The sequence below is a fragment of the Barbus barbus genome (assembly GCF_936440315.1).
Source record: "Barbus barbus genome assembly, chromosome: 32".
In the NCBI taxonomy this organism is placed as follows: Eukaryota; Metazoa; Chordata; class Actinopteri; order Cypriniformes; family Cyprinidae; genus Barbus; species Barbus barbus.
This window is the reverse complement of record NC_136760.1, coordinates 10366405-10390109: the sequence shown is the minus strand read 5'-3', so window position 1 is coordinate 10390109 and position 23705 is coordinate 10366405. Positions and strand designations below refer to the sequence as shown.

Here is a 23705-nt window from a genome sequence, read left to right as displayed (position 1 = left end):
TGGGGCATCCATGGGGTGCAGCAATCAATTCAGGGTAGCTGTGGCACTTACAACCCTGTTAAAATACAGTACGTGATTATTGGCGCCCCCTCCTGCTGGTCGCGCCCTATTTTGCCTATGCCTAGAAACGGGCCTGTTCTCCAATATATTACGAAATTAGATTTGGTAGAATGAAAGTAAAAAACTGAAAGTATGAAACTAAAGGATAAGGATATACACTGTACGATATCATAAATATAGAGAATCTTTTTATTAGCCTTACTTACTTTTTTTTCCTCACATCATCCTATGGGCCAGGCCAGGCCAGGGGAAGAAGCCTGTTCCCACCTCCTTCGGTGACACGACTGACGTTGGTTCCTCTTCTACCAGTTTTATTCTCGAGCTGCTAGCATGCAGTTAGCTTTCCTGATCGAAGCAGCTTCTTAAACTAGGCTTCAGTAGCTCACGCGGTGTGTATTGTGTAATGGCCTGAATAAGTCACTTCACCGTTGCTTACATAGTTTAAACGTTTTTAAGTGCATGATCGATCTGTTCGATTGCAGGAAACTATTGTTGTTTGTATAAGGGGAACAAGAGCTAGCTAGCTGCGTTAGCATGCGAGATTTTTTCATATAACGTTAGATATATTTAGCTACATACTGCTATAGCAGTGATCAGTGTGTAATATACGTTTGACTTTTCTTTAAATATTGAAATTATGATCAGGGTGCTTGATGTAGACACATAAAGCATCGGGCTTCGATCCGGTTAGTACAGAGCATTTTTTTAAGCAGCCCGCTGTCTGTGAAAAAAGCTTCGTCTTTGTGTTGTGGATCCGATAGAAACGCACAGCAGCCGGAGGTCCAACCAGCACATCGGAGGTAAGGTGACCTCTAACAGGCCTGTTTAACAGCGCAGTGTGGTTATGATCCGGATAACGGCGTCCCCTTTCGACTCCAGATGTGAGCAACTGTTCACTGAAGCTAAAAATGTTTGCGTATCACAGCGAGATGTTGATCTATCATTATAGTACTCCATACTAACACATTGAAATTAGGACAAACTATAATCGGTAACTGCATTTCTGAAGGAGTAAAGTTAAATAGTTGTGTCCTTGACGATTTTCATATGAAATGTGCATGTATGAACCTGATAGTAGCTCCATGACAATGGTTCTACGATCAACTTAGGCTTGCGATGCTTTTAGGAAACGCAGCCCTGAACTAATGAGCTTTCACAGGAAAAGGTTCCTGTCCCGCCAATTTACAAACTTTAATAATGAAAACTGCCGACAGTTCACGACTATGTATTGTGCCTTCAATAGGCTGCGTCTTACATTCTCATAATTCCTTCGCGTGAGTTGAAGTTGATGACTGTGGTGACCATATTATTTACGTGCTGTGTGATTCAGCGGCTGGTTAAGTTATACCTGAGTGACCCAAACCTAGAAATGTCGTGGACCGTGGTAATATCTAGGGCGACCTGTTTTTTTTTTTTTTTTTTTTTTGATATGACAACAAACTATGGACGTTTGAGAAAATAAATTCAATGCATAGTAGTAATAGCCTACATCCAAAATGTAAATATGCAGTTTACTTATTTAAAATGAAAAGTACACATTAAATCAAAAGTAAAGTTGTTTTGGCTCTTATATGTATTTTTATGGTTCTATATGCTAGTAAGTGTTGGGCAGTAATGCCTTTGTAGCAACACATTACAGTAATATTACTGTCTCCAGTAATGAGTAGGTTAACATTACTAATAATATTTAAGTAAAATATGAGCGTTTCTATTCATAATTTTGCTTATTACAACCTTATGTTGTCTCAGCCCCTGCTTATTTGAAATCCAACAATCCAGTCATCCATCCACAGATTAATTTTCCTAATAATCACAACGTCACCATTGCTAGCGTGGAAGATGGGAAAGCTCATTTTCAGCAACTGGATATATTGGCATTATTTTGGTTTTGTCAGGAGAAAAGACGATGAGACAAAATATTGTCAAATGTAAATTAATTTATTTTTTCTTTATTATTGTTGTTTTCTGGCCTTACATGAATTGCCTATCCACATTCCTTTGATCCCAATGTATATTTACTAGGGCTGGGTATTGTGACCAATTCTGAGATTCGATTCTTATTTTTATGGTTTCGATTTCGATTCGATATCGATTAGCTATCAATATTTCATTTAAAATGTTAGTTTTGCAGACATGGGATCCATATTTTGATATAAATGCTGGTAACTGAAACTCTCCTACTTAAGTTTATTACTGAAATACACATCTACATTAATAATAGGGTGCACACAGTTGTTTTTTTCAGCAATTCGAAAGATGGTGACAACTTCAGGACGAGAGGTGAATATTCATATCCTCTTACGTGAAGCACGCGCATTAAGAATCGATTCGGGGATTTCCCGAATCGATATCGTTGCGTTAAACTGAAGATCGATTAAAATCGGAGAATCTATATTTTTTTACCCAGCCCTAATATTTACCCACCTTATATCAAAAGATTAATTGGATAACTCCATACATTTTCTTACAACCTTACATGAATTCTTTTGGAAACATAAATCATAAAACACATGATTGCACTTGGAGCAGGGGCCTGTACCATGAAGCTGGTTTAGCTGGCTGGCCAGATAAATTTCAGTTTAGTTTGCACAAATCCTGGGTTTTAGGTACCATGAAAGAGGCTTGGCTTTTAGCTGCGTTCATTGCCATAATAACTTGCACTGCAGAGCTAACCTGCTCCGGGGCAGGTTATGTTCTGGGTTAGAGATCTCAAGCTGAAATTGGGCCAATCAGATGTGAGCAAAGTGACACATGTCTGACACAAAAAAAAGTCACTCCCCCAGTTTCTCTTCCTACAAATCCTACAAAGGTACAAAAGTATAAAATTGTCTGGCTTTAATGATAATTACATATGATTTGTATAATTATAATATCATTTATATTATTATTAATCCATTACACACAAGCAATTTTAGTTTAACAATTATTATAAAGCATTTATTTTAAATGAATATTTATATATGGGTCAATGACGTGACTAAATTTTCTGTCCGATTGCATTTTTTTCAGTTAAAATATGGTTTAAATGCATAAAAAGATGCCATATATCTGAAGGGCCTCTCCCATGTATGAAATCGCTTTAACTTTTCAAAAAACATTAGTTATTTGTAATTTTCTGTTATTCAAAGTGTCAAAATATCATGTGGCGCGACCATCCAGCCATAACTTTTTTTTTTTTCTTTTTTTTTTTGTAGACATCTTTGAAATTACCCTAAATTTAATCAGATTAATTTTCTGCACTATTTGGCATAATTTCCAAAGTGTTTTGTAATACTGTATAAAATTGCAAAGCGTTTGTATTTATATTTCCGTCATAATATACAAACAAACTTTGTCCGATGATTTACATTTTATGAAATATCATGTGGTGCGACCATCAAAAAACTACCATTTTGGGACTTTTGTTCAAATCCATTCAAAGATAAGACTTTGCATTATATACCAATTTGCCAAGGACCCATGGAAGCATCAGGCAGGTTTGTAAGTCTTTCAAATTTGGAAATTTTTCAAATTTCTTTTTAACAGCTGGTATGTAGTTACCACATTTGGATATCATGTGGTATGACCTCAAAAAAAAAAAAAACAATGAATAATAAATTATTTCTGCAATTATTTATTTTCATTATAAATTTCATAGTGACCTTTTTTGGGAAGCTAGCTTGTTCTGTGCTTGTAAATTTCAATTGAATTTGAAAATATCATGTGGTGCGACCACTGCAGAGTGTTTTCCATTATGGAAATATGTCCCAGATTGGCAGTTTTATTTTGCTTTTATATTCAATTGATGGTTTATATACATAAAATACTTTATTTTAGTATAATTTGGAATATATTTTTATGCAATTTGGTTAATTTCAGACTTTTTGTTTAATATTTGTACAATGAGAAAAATGCAACAAAAAAAAATTCAGAGCATGTAATTTTAGTTTGGTCTACGCATTTATTGGTAATTTATTATTTATTTATTAATAACTATTTTAATCTATTCTACCAGATTATACTTCCAAGCAAAGTACAATAAATGCTCACCATAGGCAGCATGTTAATTCTGACCCTGCAGTCTAGCACACACTCCACAAGTCATTTTCTACGATAAGAAAGATGTTCATGTTCATCGCAGAACCTGAGCCAGCAACCTCCCCCTACTTGAACTTTCGCAAAGAAAAAAAGAAAGCTAGTGTTAGTTTTTTTTTTAATAAAAAGACCGATAGATGAAATCAAATTACAATAGAGAGTGCAAGAGTTAGAGGGTCAAATAAAGATGGAAGAGATGTGTTTTTAGCCGTTTCTTGAAGATGGGTAAGGATTCAGCTGCTCGGATTGAGTTGGGCAGGTCATTCCACCAGATGGGAACAGTTAATGAAAGTCTGTGAAAGTGATTTTGTGCCTCTTTGGGATGGCACAATAATGCGTTGTTCACTTGCAGAATAGTAGTTCTAACCTATACGTTACATGAATTATGACCCCTGTCAGCGTTGATGTCAGTTTTATGACTTGATTTATAGCTATTTGACCCTCTCTGTCACCCTGACTGTCACGTCACAGGGTCCTGTCACCCCTGACTAACATGACAGTAAGGTGTGTAAATCAAAGCTCAAACCAGATGTTAGATTTGACTTTTGATGGATTTACGAGTGGATTTATGATGTTTTTATCTCTCACCTGGGGCATGGGGTTTTTATGGTGTTTCTTCCTGAGCTGTAGCTAGCTTCCAGTCTGGAGGTGTCGGGTTCTTCCTGATTGTGGAAAAATAGTGGGGGGCAAAGGGGTGCGTATTGACACCTTAAGAGGATCAATGTTGTTTTTAATCTGATTGGTATATGTTAATGTCTAGACGGAGTTCTTCCTGATTGTGGAACAATGGCTGAGCAAAGGGGTGCATATTGACACCTTAACAGGATCAATGTTGTTTTTGATCTGATACCCCTTTTCCACCAAAGCAGTTCCAGGTGCTAATTCAGAGCCAGTGCTATAGCCGGTTCTTAGTTGGTTCGACTGGCGAGCCCTTTAAGAACCGGTTGATTTTCCACAAGGTAGAGAGCCAATACAGAGCCAGGTCTTACGTCACTGAATACGTTTCATGTTTCGGATCACTAGCGCGGCACAACAGGCATCTGTACAAAGCATCAGCGCCACGCAGATCGATCGATCGGCACACAACACACTAAAGCACCGCGAGAGCGATCCAAAAGCATAAAGAGCCGTCTGCTTTCCAGTCGCTCCCGCAGCACCCCGATATGCCTCGCACCGAACGGTCCGCGCAGCGCCGATCCATCCCGAACAAGCCTAAACAAACTATCAGCAATGGGGGACGTTGCGTTGCTATTTTTGTTCATGGCTTTGCGAACCTACATCGGCATCCAAACACGGCGAATCAAACGTGTTAGCGTTTAGCTGCTATTTCAAATATGGCGGTCCAAGTCTCTGTTCGTCTTGTTGGTCACGGTAACCCCGCCCCCAGCTCCTGACGCAAGCGGTTCTTCCTTCTAGCCCAGCAATGTTGTGGTGCTACTTACGAACCGCTTTTCCTGGTTCGGAGCTGGTGCTTTGGATGTCGAAAAACAAAGAACCGGTTTGAAACTAGGCTCTGGCTCCGAACCAGCACTGGAACTGCCTTGGTGGAAAAGGGGTATGATTGGTATATGTTAATGCCTAGTCACCAATTTGTTCCTACTGGCCCGTCTACATCCACCTCTGAAAAAAGGTGCTATGTCCGGGCATGTTTTTCTTTATCATCTCTGTGTGTGTATGCTAACACCTCTGTAGGATCAGAACAACCTAATCTATAGGTTGAATAGATAAACTTATGAGAAGCAGTCTTACGTTAGAAATGATTCAAACCACCAACTTCTCAGACCACCCAGCCTATTCACTTTAGTTTTATTCTTTAATTTCTTTAAAATAGCCTGATGCTAATGCACCCAAGTGCTTTTCTCAAAACGCATAATGACAAACACATAATTTCTTACTTCAGAAAAGTTTTTGAAATGTCTGACTGAACTTTTCTCATTTGACAGACCTACGTTTCAAATTAGTTATTATTTACACAAAACTTGTACATTTTGACTATTTGACTCTTTTGTAGGTATCATGTCATCTGAAATGTTTTACTAAAAGATTAAAGCACCAGCATCTGTGTTTTCAACATGAAAGAGATGTACAAGGATGTTTCAACTATTATCGTCAATTCTTTTTGACCCTAATAAACTGGTAATGAATTTTCTACGGCAAGTGATACAATGTACAGTTCTCATACTATGTGTGTAAATAGCTGTGCTAAAACATTTATGAGTATTTTTGCATGCCAACAGATTTTGTTATGGATGTGCCGCATCTAAGAATCACGATCTTTGGTAAATTACATTTTTCTTACACCATGTTACACCAGTTTTAGTCATATTATCAAGGTTTCATATGGCCGTTCACAATTTGTTTGTTGGACTTTGTATGTTTGTAGGCAAAGACAATTTCTTTTAGGCAAGAAATTAAGCTACAGTCTTTTCTGTTTGAGATATTTCTTTTAGTGCAACTTTATGTCTGTCCACGATGTGCGAACACATGAAGCATCAACATGAAAATTAAGTCTTGCTGTTTTACCCTTAAAACTATTGCACTGAAAGCTGCACATTCATTTAAGTTTGAGCATGTTAAAATTTCCGCACTCTTGTAAAGAGTATTGATAAATTTAATCCATAACCTTCCGTACATTCAAGAGACAAAATCACTAAGAAAGAGAGTATAGCAAGACAAGAAAATGTTTATAATGCATATAGAATTCAGAAAAGCTCTTTCATAAACAATTGTGAGTTTATTAAACGTGGATTTGTAAACTATATTTTTTATTACTCCACTGGATTTGGTCGTCTTGCTCAGATATCAGATTACACAATTCACATTTCTTTTGTTTGGCCGTATGTGTTTTAAGACTCCTGCAAGTTTATGCTAATCCTTGCGTGGGAAAGAGAACATGACAAGCACATACTTATTCATTTAAGAAAATTATTGAACACTTGACTGAACTTTTTATTATTTTGACAAACCTCCATTTCAAATTATTTCCCTTGAGGTGATTGTCCACAGAATCTTTTTCAACACAACGACATTAAACATTAAAAAATGTCATCAGTCACTATCGCTATCTTCTTTGACTCAAATAAAACAACATCTCTGGTGTACATAAGCATCTACAATGTGTGCATGGGCTAAACATCTTGTTTCTCCACTTCTGTCATATTTATTTGATGTAATGCAAACATATTTTGAGAACTATGATGTCCCACGCTTTTGTAAAGGTCGTTATAGAAAGAATTCAAACAATCTTTGCACAAAACAAATTGACTAAAAATCATTGAATTACGAAATGCAAAAGTGTATACATTTAAGAAAAATTGCTATAATGCATACAGGATACAGAAATCATCCTCTTGATCTATTGTGACTGACATTTTACTAAGTCAGACGATCAGGATTATGGATGACGTGGCTCACATTTTGTTTGTTGGACTGTGTATGTTTTAGGTGAAGACACCTCTTTGTGAGCTGTCATCATAATAGGAATAAATGAAAATTAAGAAAAATTTCTTGAGTGTTTGACAAAGTCGGTATTTCTTTTTTATGAAAATTAAGGCGTGCTGTTTTACACTTACAGCTGAAACATATGTAACCATTGTGCTCAAAGCTTCACATTCAGTAAAGTTTAAGGTTGTACACAGTCTTGAAAAGGCTACAGACAAAATATCAAGGAATTGTTTGTGCTCCCTATGTAACTCAAGAGTTCAAGTCACTATGAAAATTATCATATGAATACAGAAAACCATAACATTATACTACATCCCCTTTGAAAAGGTTATAGACATAGTCGTTTATACAGGAAATATGTTTGCACAACAGAAATATGTATCCGTATAATAAATACCTAATACTGAAATCCTCTCTTCTAAATATATTGTTTAAGTTTTAATGTTGATTTTGATGGCCTACCCCTCTAGCTGATACCACTCTATACTTTTTAATTGTTTTTTTTTTTTAGATGAAGACTATTCTCAGAATCTGGTCAATCACGTCTCGAGTGTTTGCAGGAAATCATTATAAGATAATAAAAGGAAAGTCCTTCTACAAGAGATGATTTAAACTGAAATTGTGATGTACTGTAGTGCAGTTTCTGGTCTGTCTACAAAGCGGCCACAAGACACAAGCCCCGTACTGTTTCTCTGTTATATGCACATCTATTTCATTTAGAACACAAAGTTGTACATTACAACTTGAAGATGGTGTGGAAACTATTTTCTTTGTTCACGTCTCTAAACATGACGTTAATAAATCACAGATGTCATGTAGTTAATTCATTAAAAGGTGCATGTTTTTGACCGTTTCAGATGGTCTGCACCAGCACACAGACACGTTTTTATGTCATCTGACCGAAAGGTTTGATCTTGGGCAGTGGTGGACAGTAACGAAGTACAAGTAATTCGTTACCGTACTTAAGTAACTTTTTAGCGTATCTGTACTTTACTTGAGTATCATTGTTTTGTGAGACTTTATACTTCGACTCGACTACATTTCGAAGTGGAAAACCTTACTTTTTACTCCACTACTTTCCTAAAACCTGTCGTTTCTTTTTACGTTCCTTTCCACAACATACATGCGTAACCAGTGACGGGTCAAAATAAGTACACGTGCTCCGCAAGTGTACCAATCAGAACACGTCGTGTTTCGTGCAGTTTGGGCGCTGCTGCTGGCTGCGCCTACGCGGTTTACTGTCTATGGCTGCTGCCTTCCTTTTTCATTGGACAGTTGTGTTCTCGACATGTTGTGGTTTTAATGGCGCATTGTATATAAATGCAGAATGATTTAAAATTCAAAGAGACAAGATAATTTATACATGACGTTTACGTTTCCATGGCAATCAGTCACTCAGTTTGTGACGTCACGACATGTCCATGCTCGCGAATGCGGTCCCGCGCTGTATCCATCATTCATTAGAGGTCGAGATGAGTTCAAAGCGGCAAGAAACTCTTCACTCCTCTTTTACGAAAAAGTCAAGAAGCGTAAGTTGGCATGTGGGATCCGAATAGTGTTGCACAATGTTGAGTGACTCTGCCTATTGCTCTCGTTGAATAATTAGCAAGTTTTGATGTTCATTATATGGAGAAAAAAAAAACCTGCCTGGACAAACATGCACTTATTTATTTTCAGTGTATTTTTCCGTAACTCTTTTGTAACGTCTTTTATTTTAACACGTATGTATGTCATCAGAACCCTTCAAATAAGAATAAAGATAATGTTGAACTGAGATTTTACAGCGTTTGCAGCATTGTGACATATTTAACTCAATTCTATACATGATGTATTTCAATCAAGCAAGCACTGACGATCTGATACAGGACCGATCTTAATTTAGGGGTGCTCTGTCATTTATTGCACTAATTTTACGTTTTTATGTGTTGTCAAGAATGAACAAGAAACAGTCATCCTAGGTTTGTTAGGACGACACGCAAGAAATACAAACTTCACAGCTGAGAAGAACTGATAGAGTGGCTTTTAACACCTGGCTGTTTTTACATTGTATAAAATATATTAATACACAAGCGTTTGTAGGATTATATATGGACCAATCATAGAAAACACATAATTAGTCAAATATAGAAAAATAAAAATTAACATTCGTATGATGAACAACTTCTCAGCTATCATTTTTAACTACAGTAGGCAATTATTAGCTTGCATATTGGTTGTTTATTAGTACTTAAGCACATATTAATTCTGTATTTTTCATGATCATATTCTGCATCCCATAATCCTAAACTTAACAACTACAACGACTACCTTACAAGCTATTAATAAGCAGTAAATGAAGAGTTTGAGGCAAAAGTTATAGTTAATAGTGAATGTGTTTATCATTCTAAAGTCTTAAAAAATAATTTAGGATACAAATGATTGGTTATTGTCCAGCAGTATACTTAATGTGTTATTTTCTTCTGTATATCACTATTCCCTGTATGTACATGTTTCAAACGCTACTTTATTTGCTATAGACAGACGCAGAAGTGAATTCAGAGTTGAGAGTGAATGAGGCAGACGGTTTCAGTGAGGCTTCAGAGGTAAAGATTATTTACAGCATTGTCTATGATAAGATATTTCTTTTAACATAGACTAATCAGACTAATGTATAATAGAACAGAACAGAATAAAGAAGTGCAAGTATCCATTACTGTGTGCCATGTACTGTACATACAACACACACACAATACAATCTGAAATATGTAAACAATAGTACCCTTATAAGGACATATTTGTAACTTATCCTCAAAAAGGTGCACATTAGTACCTTAGAGTACCAATATGTACCGTAATGTACAACTATGAAACTTTTTGGGGTAAATAAGGTACAAAGATGTCCTTTTAAGGGTACTGTCCCAGTGACAAACTGTTGTATTTCTTTCTTTCTTTTTCTTTTTTCTATCTTTCTTTCCTTCTATTTTATAATCATATATAATAATATAATCATAAAGCATATTAAGCAAACAGGTATGATTAAAAATAAAACCTGTCAATTAGACAAGGATTAACTGAAAAAAAAAAAAACAGGTATAACCCTAGACATTCTGTCCCCCCCACTTTTGAAATGATGGCTACGCCCCTAATAATGGAAGAAGCGCCAGACATTGAAATTGAGCACCCATGGCCATATTTAAGCAAATTTTTTGAAGTAGTGGTAAGAAAGAACGAGTCATTCATTTTTAAGTGCCTTCTCTGTCTGCCTCAGAAGCATACGATTTCTTCTTTCAAGAATTTGCCGTCCAATCTAAAGAAATACATAGAGGTAATTTTCAGTTTGACTGTGAAATTAATTAAAGGCTAATATACCTGTCGTTTTACCCAAACTGGATATAATACGCTCATACGTTGTGTTAATAATAAAGGTCATACAGTTAACAGTGCTATTTCTGTTATTCTTCTGTTATAGCACATCACTACTAGTTAGTAGTTCTACATACTACGTAAGTCTTCAGGGAAATCTGGTGGTGTGTTAGTTTCTGTTTTTGTGTGATTTATGCAGACACTAACATTTGTTTATAGAGTGAACATACAGCTGTGTTGTAAGGAGTCATGTTTAGTAAATTGGAAAAAGACATCCTTTGTAAACTTGAGTAAATCCGTTTTTGCAAGTTATTGCACAGCTCAGCTGTGATTTAGTAAAGGAGCAAGGTGCCATGTGATAAAGGAATAAGATTTCTACATTACTTTAAACAATAAATTGTTAAAGAAATACGTGTCTAATGTGGTTTCCCCCCACCCTATTTATTCCTAATCATGTGGTTTCCATTTAGTAGGATGTGCTTATGATAATTTCAAAAGATATCAGTACCAGATATCACAAATAGAAAACATTGTATTTTCAGAGTGGTGTTAGTGGGCTTTTTTTTTCTTTTTCTTTTTTTACCTTGTATGACTTGATTGAGTGTATAAAGGACATGACAAGACATTGGAACTACATTACACCAAATTACTTTTGCTTTTGATACTTAAGTACATTTGAAGTCAAGTACTTTTATACTTTTACTCAAGTCGACGTTTAAGGGGAGCACTTCCACTTTTACTGGAGTAATATTTTACACTAGGTATCTAAACTTTTACTCAAGTACATGGTCTGTGTACTTCGTCCATCACTGATCTTGGGGAAACACGCACAACAGCAGCTGTGTGTTGTCATGATTGTCTTCAGAATTTATCCACTTTTATTAAAACAATGCGGCATGAAGTTACTGTATTCAACAGCACAGCTCCTTGAAATATTGTAGTATATCTTTTTTTTTCCTTCTAAATATCTAAACATGTATTTCGCTTAAATATTAGTTAAGTGTTTATAAAGTTGTCATGCCTGTTGTCGAATTTTGTAACCTATATTTCACCAAACCTGAAGGACTGAAAATTACATTTAGCATCAATCCACATTTCAGCTGTTAGCCAGAAAATGCAAGTGAACTGAGATTTCATTACTGAGATAATCTACAGAATTAAATCTAATTCTTCCACAAAGTTACCTAGTGGTCCTGGAGGACGATAAATACAAAATGGATTTTTAGAGGGTAGGTAATAGTAATCGAATGTGATTCAGAGGAGCTTTTTGATACTCAAGAGATGGTAAAGAAGTAAATTTCCAATTATTAGAGATGAGCAGACCAGTACCTCCACCTCTTCCAGTCAAACGGGGGGTGTGGGAAAAGGAGAAATTATTGGAGAGTGCTGCAGGTGTAACATTGTCTTCTGGTTTGATTCAGGTCTCTGTCAGGGCCATGAAGTTTAGCCTTGAATGACTAGTAATGGAAATAATGAAATCAGCTTTGTTGACAGCAGACTGACAATTCTAGAGACCAATAGAAAAAGAAGGTAATGTATTAGCAGACATAGGCAAAGTGCGCAGGTTGTAAGGATTGCGCTGTCTACAGTGTGTGATGCATGGGTTTGCGAGCGGTAGTGATAGTATTGATCTGAAAACACAAGTGAAACGAGTAGTAGGAAAGTATTGATAGTATTGATCTGAAAACACAAGTGAAACGAGTAGTAGGAAAGAAGATAAATAAAAAACGATACTTATATCCTTTGCCGGTGTCCCTGCCCGGTGGAGTCGCACAGTAGAGTCGATGGTCTTTACACTCTTCGGTCTTCACACAAGGAGGGCTTCGTACGACGACTGCCGCGGTATGATAACCTTTTTTTAACCGTCAATGCACACCATTTTTCAAGTTCATGTCCACCGACGTTAATTTACTCTCCTGTCTGATTTTCTTTATAATATGTCAGACTGCTTGTTAATGAAACTCCCGGCTAAAGGGTCAATTGAGCAGCCAATATTGGGCAGAAATAACTGGGGCTAAAGGAATGCCTACAGTTAATGTCACGTGCTAAACTTTTCACACATCTCTTTAAATAGATTTTTAATGATATAAGGTATTTTTGTCAGTTGGAGCGACCACTCATCATTTGCTGCGACCAATAATAGCAATAACTGTATTAAAATAAAATATCTAATTTCTGTGGTTGAAATATGAATCACTGCTTACAGTATGCTTAAGTGAATTGTATTTTTTTTAAACATTTTTATCAGTTTTATGCAATTTGCAGGAAATATAAGTCTGTTAACTACATTTAAAAAGGCAACTCTGAAATTATAGAACAAAAATAAGAGATCATTATTTGCAAAAACTCAAATTAAATGCAAATACTTTTTCTAAACACTTTAATTACTGAGAACATTTAAAAAAAAAATGTTAAGCATGGCAAGTAAATTTGTTAATTTTAATATAAATCATGGTCACGCCACATGATATTTTTTTAAGGCTACAGCCAATTCATCTAGATGAAAAAACACTAAAATCACTTAATTTGAAATTTTAATATTAATTTGTGTACACAACATTCTTAATGTTTGAACAATTACAGTAGATATTATTTTTTTGTATTTCAAAATTGGCCTGTCAAACCCTTCAAATACATCAATAACCCATATACAGATCATACGTAATATAAATAAGTGGAAGAATCAATAAATGGCTTAAAATGGCTACATGTGACCTTTATATGTTAGAGTCTCTATCGCTATATAGTATCAACTATATAAACTAACTTCACAAGTTTCACTTGTGACTGCACTGATAGAGCAAGATAATTTAGTACTTCAGTGGAAATGCGTTTAAATTCCTCATATACTTTAATCTAAATTTGTCAACTCAAAACTAAACTTATAACTCTGAATTTGTTCATCTACCATCATGGTACAGGCCCCTGGTGTATTATAGCTACAGTTAGCATTAAGCTACACATAAGTTAATGAGATAAATACTATATTTGGTAACACTTTATTTTAAGGTCTCTTAAGTAGTATGCATATTACTAGAATATTAGCCATTTATTAGTAGTAATTAAGCACATATTAATGCCTTATTCTACATGACCTTATTCTAAATCCCTAATCCTACCCAATACCTAAACTTAACAGCCTACCATACTAACTATTTAATAAGCAGCAAATTAGACATTTATTGAGGAGAAAGTCCGTAGTTAGTGTATAAGTGTTCCCTATTCTAAAGCGTTACCCTATATTTTTACTTAACTTACTGTAAAGCTTCTTTGTTTAAATAAAATAAAATAAAAAGGAAACATAGAACAAGTGGCAGGGGTATTAGATTGCATTTACATTACAAGACTTGGAATTTGAAGACTTGTGCAGATCTGTTCTGACATACCATATCAGATTTTTTCACTGTCAATCATTGCATTTTCAGAAGCAATCCCACATTTAATTACATTTGTCAATCCAGAAATTTTGCAGTGTGTAGGTAGCAGTGTAAATAAAAAAAAAAATTTAATGTATGTGGTCTCGAATGGTTTTAAAATCGGTTAAAATTTGAAAATCGTCTAGTGTGCGGCCAGCTTAAGCATTTAACCTTATTACAATATCCCTAAGTTTATGTAGTCAGCAAAGATATCACAATAATATTGCTTACATGTAATATGAATGACACATCTGCAGCAAATCCTCTTTCTCTGTCATTTCTGCGATTGTGCAAGTAAAACCTAGGGAGATTTTGGTCAGATTGCCTACAACAACAAGTTAAACAATAGGTTACTGAATGTGATTAATAATATAATTGGACTAAATCAAATAGAAGTCAAGTTTGATTTATTTTGTGCAACTTAGTGATAAACAGTGATGACATTTTAATTTGGCTTTTTCTTTTAGCTAACTTTTCAATACTGCAATCTCTACATTCATACGCAACGTTCAGAATGATAACACTTTTCAAGTGGTGTTGTTTAAATTGCTAAATAAATACAAAATAATTTTAAGTTCATGTTCTATCCAGTTGCTATTTTTTTAGGTTTTTCCTGTGGTAACAGTTCAGGATTGGTATTGAGAGATTTTTACTCTGGTATCAAATCAAAGTCATAATTTTGCTATTGTGAAAACACTACCACTAAAGCACCTTAAAATACAAGTTATTTAATGTATTGATCTGATTTCCTCTGAAGTCAGGCTGGGACATATGAAGTGGCACGTTCTCTTTTAAAAAAAATAGCCAATACAGTTTCATTCACTCCACAAACCAGCAAAGCCGGGTTGGTTCATGGAACCAGTGATATCGCTTCTACTCATCAGTGTGATTAAATGCAGAAACTATTTTGCTATGTTTGATGGGTTGGATATGTTTTGTGGTCTGCATTTACTCGAGCATATGATCCACCGAAGCATGCAGCATATGAGTTGCACAGTTCATGTGACCGGAAACCAGACTTCATTCACCTCAATGGAAAGCATGTTTATACAGTCTAAATCAGTCCCAATCACCTACTATGCATTCACCATAAGACATAGTAAATGTGTAGATTGTTGGGGGAGGTGATGCTGACCGGACAAAAATTCTGATGAGAAGATGAAGTGCAGAACGAAGCTTTTTATAACGCTATTTGAGCAAAAGAAACAACATTTATGACACCGTTGTTGTCCGATTTCATTGCTGATTTAAAATATGAAATTTAATCGTAAGCTTTGTGAACAGTTTTGGAGAATTTGATGTTTCCCTATACAAAGTGATAGGAGTTGCACTTGGATGCCCGAGAGGCGTTTTAAAGATGGCCACTGAGTGACATGACTTGTCTTAAAGAGACTTTGATGTTACTAGCATGTTGCTAGCATGACTAGCAAATGCCTAGCATGTTGCTAGCATGATTAACATGTTACTAGGATGTTGTTAGCATTATTTGCAAGTGACTAGCATGTTGTTAGCATGACTAGCATGTCTCTAGCATGATTAGCATGTTACTAACATGGTTAGCATGCAACTAGCATGTTTCTAGCATGATTAGCATTCTACTAGCATGCTGTTAGTATGTTTCTAGCATGATTAGTATGTCGCTAGGATTGAGAGATAGATAGATAGATGGATAGAAAGATTAGAAATATTAGATGAGTTTGAATTGGTTAGAAATAGTACATAGAAGGGAAGATTGGAGTCTAATGGGCTTTAGTGTGTTTAGGTTTGAATTTTGACAGTTGGAGTTTGAATAGTCTTGGCTCATCTGAACATTTCGTGAATGTAAATCTATGGGATTTTTATGATTTTTAATCTTCATTTTTATGAAAACTAAGTCCGATCAGTCTGAAGAGATAGCTACTCAAGTCAGAACAGTCCAAAGAGCTGGGCTGAGTTTGGTGGTTCTAGCTTGAAAGCTCTAGGAGGAGATGCATTCAGAAATTTAGTCTCATAAGAATAATAATAACTAGAATGTACATTTCCTGAAGAAAATGTGAGTGGTGCTTGCCGTGGCAAAACTCGGCACTAGGCCGTCAGTAGAGCCTTCAGCATGATTGCTTGAGATCCAACTTCCATGTCTGTATGATGCTGTGGAGCTAAGATATGGCTTCTTTATGTTGCTATATGGTTGCTAGGGTGTTCTATATGGTTGCTAGGGTGTAGCTGCACAGTTGCCATATACTTACAGACTGGTTTTTCAACCCAAACAAAAGAGAAACAAAAATTGTCTGTTAATGTCCTTTTACAGTTGCTAGGGTGCTGTAAGTGGTTGCTAGGGCATAGCTACGAAGTTATGTCAGTACGTTTTGGCTGCTTGATAGGCCGAGTCAAATGAGCCCTCTCCCAAGTCTCTGTGACCTCCTGATCCAAAGATATAATCTCACTAATTTTGTGCCAATGTGAAGTCTATGGGACTTTTTCACCTAAATTTTTTCATCCACCAGATGAACATCGTACACTCAATTACATATAAAAGATATAGCATATCTCTCCTCTATATAAGTAGATCTCTTATTAGATCTTAAATAGCAGATCTAATAAGAATAAACACACAGAGCCAGTTTCCACTGTGACAAAAGATGGTTTTAAAAATTTTATTCTGACACTTGATAAAAGATATTGCATTCTTCCTTGTATGTCCTTCAATCAAGTTGCCATCCAAAAACTGAAAAATACATAAAGAGCACTGCTGCATCAAGTGAGCTTAAGCATTATAAAGATGAAAATCCAAAAACTCTACTGTTGATTGTCTTTTTTTTTTTGTCAATTCCGCACACCCCTAGTTCATGTTATTTAATTTGTATATTAGTTTATTGATGAAAATTGTTAAAATCAATATAATTAATACTTTTGACTTATCCATTTTCTTAAATAGTTTAAAGGCTGAAATATAAAGTTTATCATTTTATAAAACTGTTGTTGTGAAAACTTGTATCTGAATGCTTTTGGATTTTGGATTTTTTGGAATGTCGTTTTACAGTTTAATATGGTACTATAGACATTGCCCTACCCCGCTTATATGGTATTAATTTTATTTGTGCAGGTCTTAAAAAGTCTTAAATTTGAGCCTAAAAATCCTGCAAAAACCCTGTAGCTATCATTTTTTTTACAGTTACGCCAAATTATAATTACAGTAAAACTTAAAAATGACAAGCTCTTAAAAAGAGAAGACTTGCTTATAAGTTTTGTCACTTATCCTTTATTTCAAATATATATCTCTGCAACAAAATGTGTGTGCATGTATGTGTGTGTGTGTGTGTGTGTGTGTGTAAATATGCTTAGAGTATCAATATACTAGTTCAATCATTTAATGTCTGTGTGTGTATGTGGTGTGACTGTAAGCCTATTCTCCATTTTGGATGCGTTTAAGTGCTTAAATCCTGGTAATCGCTGCATGCAGTTATATTTATTATTAGTGGGTGCTTTTTTGAAGCACTCACTATTGTTATTGCTCATACTTATTATTATTTTCTTCTTCTTTTTTCCGCCGTTATTTCAGCGCGCTACTCCTCCCGCAACTTTTGTCACAGACCCATGAATGAGGCGTCAAATCGTGCGGATTATTCGGGAATGGTGTGCTATGACTTTTATAAGCGATCGGGGGTACGGTGTTCGCCCCAGGGGCGAAAAAGTGGCCCAAAAATCGCAATGACTTAACATTGCGACAAACTTTGACGAATCATAGCTCAGAGCGAGGATTTCGCAGAAACTTGTGATTTGCCACATTTGAAGAGGCTGGCAGGCTCTGTAAGAACATACCTCACAATGGGGTAAAAGTTGCACCCCTGGGGGGCAGGAGCTGCCCAAAGTTGCCCCATTGACTTACTATGTAGCGGGACGGCCCATGAAATGCATGCGTTTAACCTACTATGGTAAATTGCATAGGGATTTTGTATTGAACATAGCTCTGGATCACAGTGTCATAGAGACAAGGGGGCGGGCTCATTTTACTCAGACGACCAATCAATCTCTCAGAATCATTGTGAAGCTATCAAGCCACGCCCTAGCAACCATTTAGAGCACCTTAGCAACAAGTTCCATAGACATCCATTGAAAGAGATCAAAGGGATATCTCCGGACTGAATTGTCATAGAAACATGATGGTGGTCTCATTTGACTCGGGCCAGCAAACGGCCAATCATGAATCACCTCAACACTTCCTAGCCCCTCCCTAGCAACCATTGTCGAGCACCTTAGTAACCAAAATCCAAAGAGCGATATCTTCCATTCTGAATGTCACAGAGGCATGGGAGTTGGTTTATATCATTCATAGTGAGAAGAAGCCTTTGCAGTTTCATCATTGGCAGCTCCAAGCAACTCCATAGCAACCAAACAGAGGACCTTAGCAACCAAAATCCAAAGAGGTATATCTTCCATTCTGAATGTCACAGAGGCATGGGAGTTGGTTTATATCATTCATAGTGACAAGAAGCCTTTGCAGTTTCATCATGCAACTCCATAGCAACCAAACAGAGTACCCTAGCAACCAAAATCCAAAGAGGGATATCTTCCATTCTGAAGGTCACAGAGGCATGGGAGTTGGTTTATATCATTCATACTGACAAGAAGCCTTTGCAGTTTCATCATGCAACTCCATAGCAACCAAACAGAGTACCTTAGCAACCAAAATCCAAAGAGGGATATCTTCCATTCTGAACGTCACAGAGGCACGGGAGTTGGTTTATATCATTCATAGTGACAAGAAGCCTTTGAAGTTTCATCATGCAACTCCATAGCAACCAAACAGAGTACCCTAGCAACCAAAATCCAAAGAGGGATATCTTCCATTCTGAATGTCACAGAGGCATGGGAGTTGGTTTATATCATTTATAGTGACAAGAAGCCTTTGCAGTTTCATCATGCAACTCCATAGCAACCAAACAGAGTACCCTAGCAACCAAAATCCAAAGAGGGATATCTTCCATTCTGAATGTCACAGAGGCATGGGAGTTGGTTTATATCATTCATAGTGACAAGAAGCCTTTGTAGCTTCATCATGCAACTCCATAGCAACCATCCTGGGTACCCTAGCAACCACATAGCAACACCCTAGCAACCACCTCAAGAACCCTAGCAACCACATAGCAACACCTTAGCAACCACCCCAAGTACCCTAGCAACCGCCCTAGCAACCATCCTAGCTACCCTAGCAACCATCCTGATTACCCTAGCAACCACATAGCAACACCCTAGCAACCACCCCTATTACCCTAGCAACCACCCTGGGTACCCTAGCAACGGCCCTAGCAACCATCCTGGGTACCCTAGCAACCGCATAGCAACACCCTAGCAACCACCCCAAGTACCCTAGCAACCACATAGCAACACCTTAGCAACCACCCTGGGTACGCTAGCAACCGCCCTAGCAACCATACTGGGTACCCTAGCAACCGCATAGCAACACCCTAGCAACCACCTTGGGTACCCTAGCAACGGCCCTAGCAACCATCCCTAGTGCCCTAGGAACCGCCCAGCAGTGCTAAGGAAGCCACTCAAGCCAACCTAGCAACCGAGTGGCAAGTTTTGCCACGCCAAGCACCCACTCACATTTTCTTCAGGAAATGTACATTCTAGTTATCATTATTATTGTCTTATTTTTTAATTTTTTTTTTATTTTACAGAACAACAGTAAAATAACAATACTAACATTTATGAATGTTGGAGTTGTTGCTTTTTCTTAGATTTTATTTTGGCAGAAACCCACAGGAAGATATCAGTGCTTCTTTTTGTTGACAGCATGCAGATATTTAAATGATTCTCATTACGAATTTGGGAAGATGTTTGTTGCACGTATCACATTGTCACATGCCCTTAAAAAAATGATAATGTTATTGAGCAAATCACGAGTAACAGTGTTTAAGCGCAGATTTTCCTCGCTTTGGAGTTTGAACCCTGGCGTCGAGATTCCTGAACCCAGAATACCCCCCCATAAAGCAATTGAGTGACAGCCGCCAGACCAAGGACCCCCCAAAATGCGCACTGAGATCTGGCGGGGGTTGATTTTGAGAGTCGCCTGTTTGGGGGTGGCTTATGGTGTCGGGTGGGTAGGCCGCTGCAGGTACGCTGGTATTGGACTGCGTAGTTTGGGGCGCCCAGTCGGGAGGGCTTGAACCGATGATCAACTGTGTGCTCACTGCGTTGGAACGGGTGAGCCCTACCAGCTGATTGTAGACCTGACCAGGAGGGCCCGATTTACCTTGAGTGTAGCAGCTCACGCAGTCGGTGTTCGGGCCCTACTGGGCGTCAAGCCCCTGCTAATCAGTGAACAGATGGCAAATAGCTGACCGAGAGGGCCCATGAAGCCTCCGACTGGAGATCAAGACTCTGGATGTTGGACGAGTGGGTCCTGTCAGCTTGGCAGGTAAAATGAGTTTGGGACGTCCGGCAAGGAGGACTCTCGCAAGTCTCGAAACCCATCCGGGAGTACTCTCGCTGATATCTGACGGCAGATCAAGACTCACTATATCAGATGGTTAAGCTTCGCCGGGCGGGTAGAGAGAAAAGGAAAACCCGACTGGGAGGGCTCTCGCAGCATCCAATGGGAGATCAAGACTCATTTGACGGGTAAGCCTTGCCAGGTGGGGGGAAAAAATGTGAGATTCGAATAGGGAGGTCAAAGCTCATGGCATCGTGGCTGAGCCTCGCCGACCGTTGGATGGAAAGGTAAAGTTGTGTGGCCGGGAGACTCTTGCCCGACCTCCGAAGGGAGATCAATACTCACGGATGGGTAAGCCTCACTGACCGTAGGATGGAAAAGGTAAGTGATGGGAAGACCGTAGGATATAAATGTAGAATTGCTGAGTCTGACGGGAGTTCGATACTCGCGGCATCAGACGGGTAAGCCTCGCTGGTTATCGGAAGGATTTTAGGCATGGATTTGTGATGTGGACATGGGATACTGCTGCGGTGGTGATTTACGTTAGATGGTTTGTTGACCAATGAGGGTTTGGTGGGCTTCTTTGATGTGAAACTGGTTAGTTCTGATGTAGTTTTGGAAAGCTTCTGAAGACCATCTTCCTAGAGTTTGGATCTGCTGCTTGGAGAGGCATTTTTGGGCTGCTGACATTAGCCACTCTTTTCATATCGGGGCAGCAGAGATTTTTTTTGCTGGGATGCCTGACGATTGCAGGACAGATCTGAGGTGTTTTTGAAACCAGAAGCGAGTGACGGGTTTTTTTTTTTAACTGTCGTCTAAGAATAGAGGTTCGTGGGGGGATTTAGCCTGAGAATTCCTAAGGCGGAGGTATTCGAGAACAGACTGGTATGGTTGGATTGGAGAAGAGAGGTTGAAAATGTAGATGAAATGACCTTTCTTGGCTTGCTCCGTCTTGCTTTAAGGACTAAATTGTCTATCGAGTACTGTTAAATCTGAGACGGTGGGGTTGATATTGGGATCGAATTTAGAAGAGATGGTGAGCTCCAAGCATCTCAAAAACCTGCAAAAGGCTAAAATAAACATAGCGTCAAGTGTGGGGGCGGTACTGAGAGGCTGGTAACCTGTGTGGAAGGAGTGGATACATTTTGTGAGAATGTCTAATATTATGGGTTGTCTGGAGTCGGGGCGGGGCGGGTAGGTCGGGATTGTTGGATTCCCCTGATCAGAAGGGAGGTTTGTGAATTGCTTATTTCGGGCGAGGGAGCGCCGTATGTCAGCTTGTGGAAAAATTGGACACCGCTCAGGTAACCTTTGATGGACCTGACTTGGAGGCCTTTAACACTGTTAAGGAAAGAGATAAATGAGGTGATTGAAAGTAGGGAAAAATCGAGGAAGGGTATGTTGTATGAGAGGTGGAAAGCCTTGAAAAATCTCCATGCTGTCACGTATGACTGGAGGGTTTTGGGAGAAAGTGCTTGGAGGATAGTGTCGAGAGATGCATCGAAGAGGGGTTTTAACGGGTGAGTTACGGGAATATTGATTCTGAATAGTGAGGTACTGGAGTTGGGAATTGGTCCGCCTCTCGAGCCAGCATCCTGAATTTCTGAAACAAAGCGAGACAGAGTCAGCAATTTGGTTTTCTGAACCTGGAACGTGTTTGCCAATTATTATAAATTGGTCGCATGCTGAGATCCATATTAAGCATCCTAGGAGAGGCGTGAAGGTGGGAGAATGAGAACGGCCTTTATTAATACACTGAACAGCTGCTTTGTTGTCACAACGTACTACTTAGAAGGCTGCTGCCACGAGGGGGTAAAGCTCAAAAAAGGCTGAGGACTGAGGTGAGTCCGGCAGCTAGGAGGGGCCATGGAGACGCGAACCAACGTCCTTGGTAAATGCCTCCGAAGCCGATTGAGAGAGCTGCATCTGTAAATAGCTGGATGTTGATGGGAGTTATAGAAAAGGGAAAGGCTGTTCCATTGTTTAAGCCTAAAAGAGGCAACGTATCCTGGGGGATACAAACATTTGAGAAGCTGTGGGGGAGAAGCAGTGAAAGTGTAGGAAAGTGAAAGTGTATTTCTTGGTTTTATTTTGAAAGGGTGTTTGTTGTGAATATTTAGATGGGGTATTTTTTGTTTCTACATTCTTTTGTTTAGGTTACAGGAAGCTGCATGGCTGCCTGTAGTGGGAAATCTACTCACCCTCCAATAAAAGTTGATCTAGTTCTCGAAAGGGCCAATCATGAAGCCTGACTTGACTTCTTTTTTTGATTAGATCTTCTACGACGTCGGGCTCTGCGTGGGCGGATTGGAGATTTTTACAGATGATATTCTGGGAAAGCGCGCATTCGACGCCAGGGTTAAAACCGTGGCTGAGGCCAGACAGAAGATAATTAGAGAATTCTTTATCTGGATCGTGGGTGAGTTCGATGGTCAGACGAGTCGATAGGTAGTTTTTAGATTTTTTTTTTATTCACTGCTTTCTACACTGGATAAACAATGCGAGTGTGAGATCCGCTGCAGATGTGAAGATAGCGGCAGCGCTGTCTGATGTAATTACATATGATTTGTATAATTATAATATTTATATTATTATTAATAGGGATCGACCGATTATCGACCTGGCCGATTATTGGCACCGATATTAAGCATTTTTATGATAATCGGCATCGGTCATTTTCAAAAACCGATGTGCCGATAAAATTATTTAATTTTGAAACGCACTATTTGGCTCTGATGCAGCCTGTCGGAACTCACCACTCTGTGGCCTAGAGCAGTCTCCGCCCACTGCGCATCTGATTTGTTGAGAGTCAGGAGTCCGACCAATCAACGTGGAAGACTAAAAGGCACTCTCACACCGAAAGCGCTTGCCAACTGGTGCTGCTTCATCACGCATCAGTTCTCTCTCAAAGGCAGCAGCAGACCTTGCACAAGTTGCAATAAATTACAATCCAC

The 23705-nt window shown here is 38.2% G+C and overlaps 1 protein-coding gene across 3 annotated transcripts in view; it reads left to right on the top strand.

Moving 5' to 3' along the window:
* Positions 1–337: 337 nt before the first annotated feature.
* kbtbd2 (kelch repeat and BTB (POZ) domain containing 2) overlaps positions 338–23705 on the top strand; it is a 39137-nt gene continuing 15769 nt past the window's right edge. The window contains exons 1-2 of one of the 3 annotated variants that reach the window (XM_079389375.1): positions 338–860; positions 10095–10160. The gene's annotated coding sequence lies outside the window, so the exon portion shown is untranslated. Of the gene's footprint in view, positions 861–10094; positions 10161–19850; positions 20940–23705 lie in introns of those variants that run through there. The other 2 variants (XM_079389373.1, XM_079389374.1) reach the window with 2 other exon arrangements.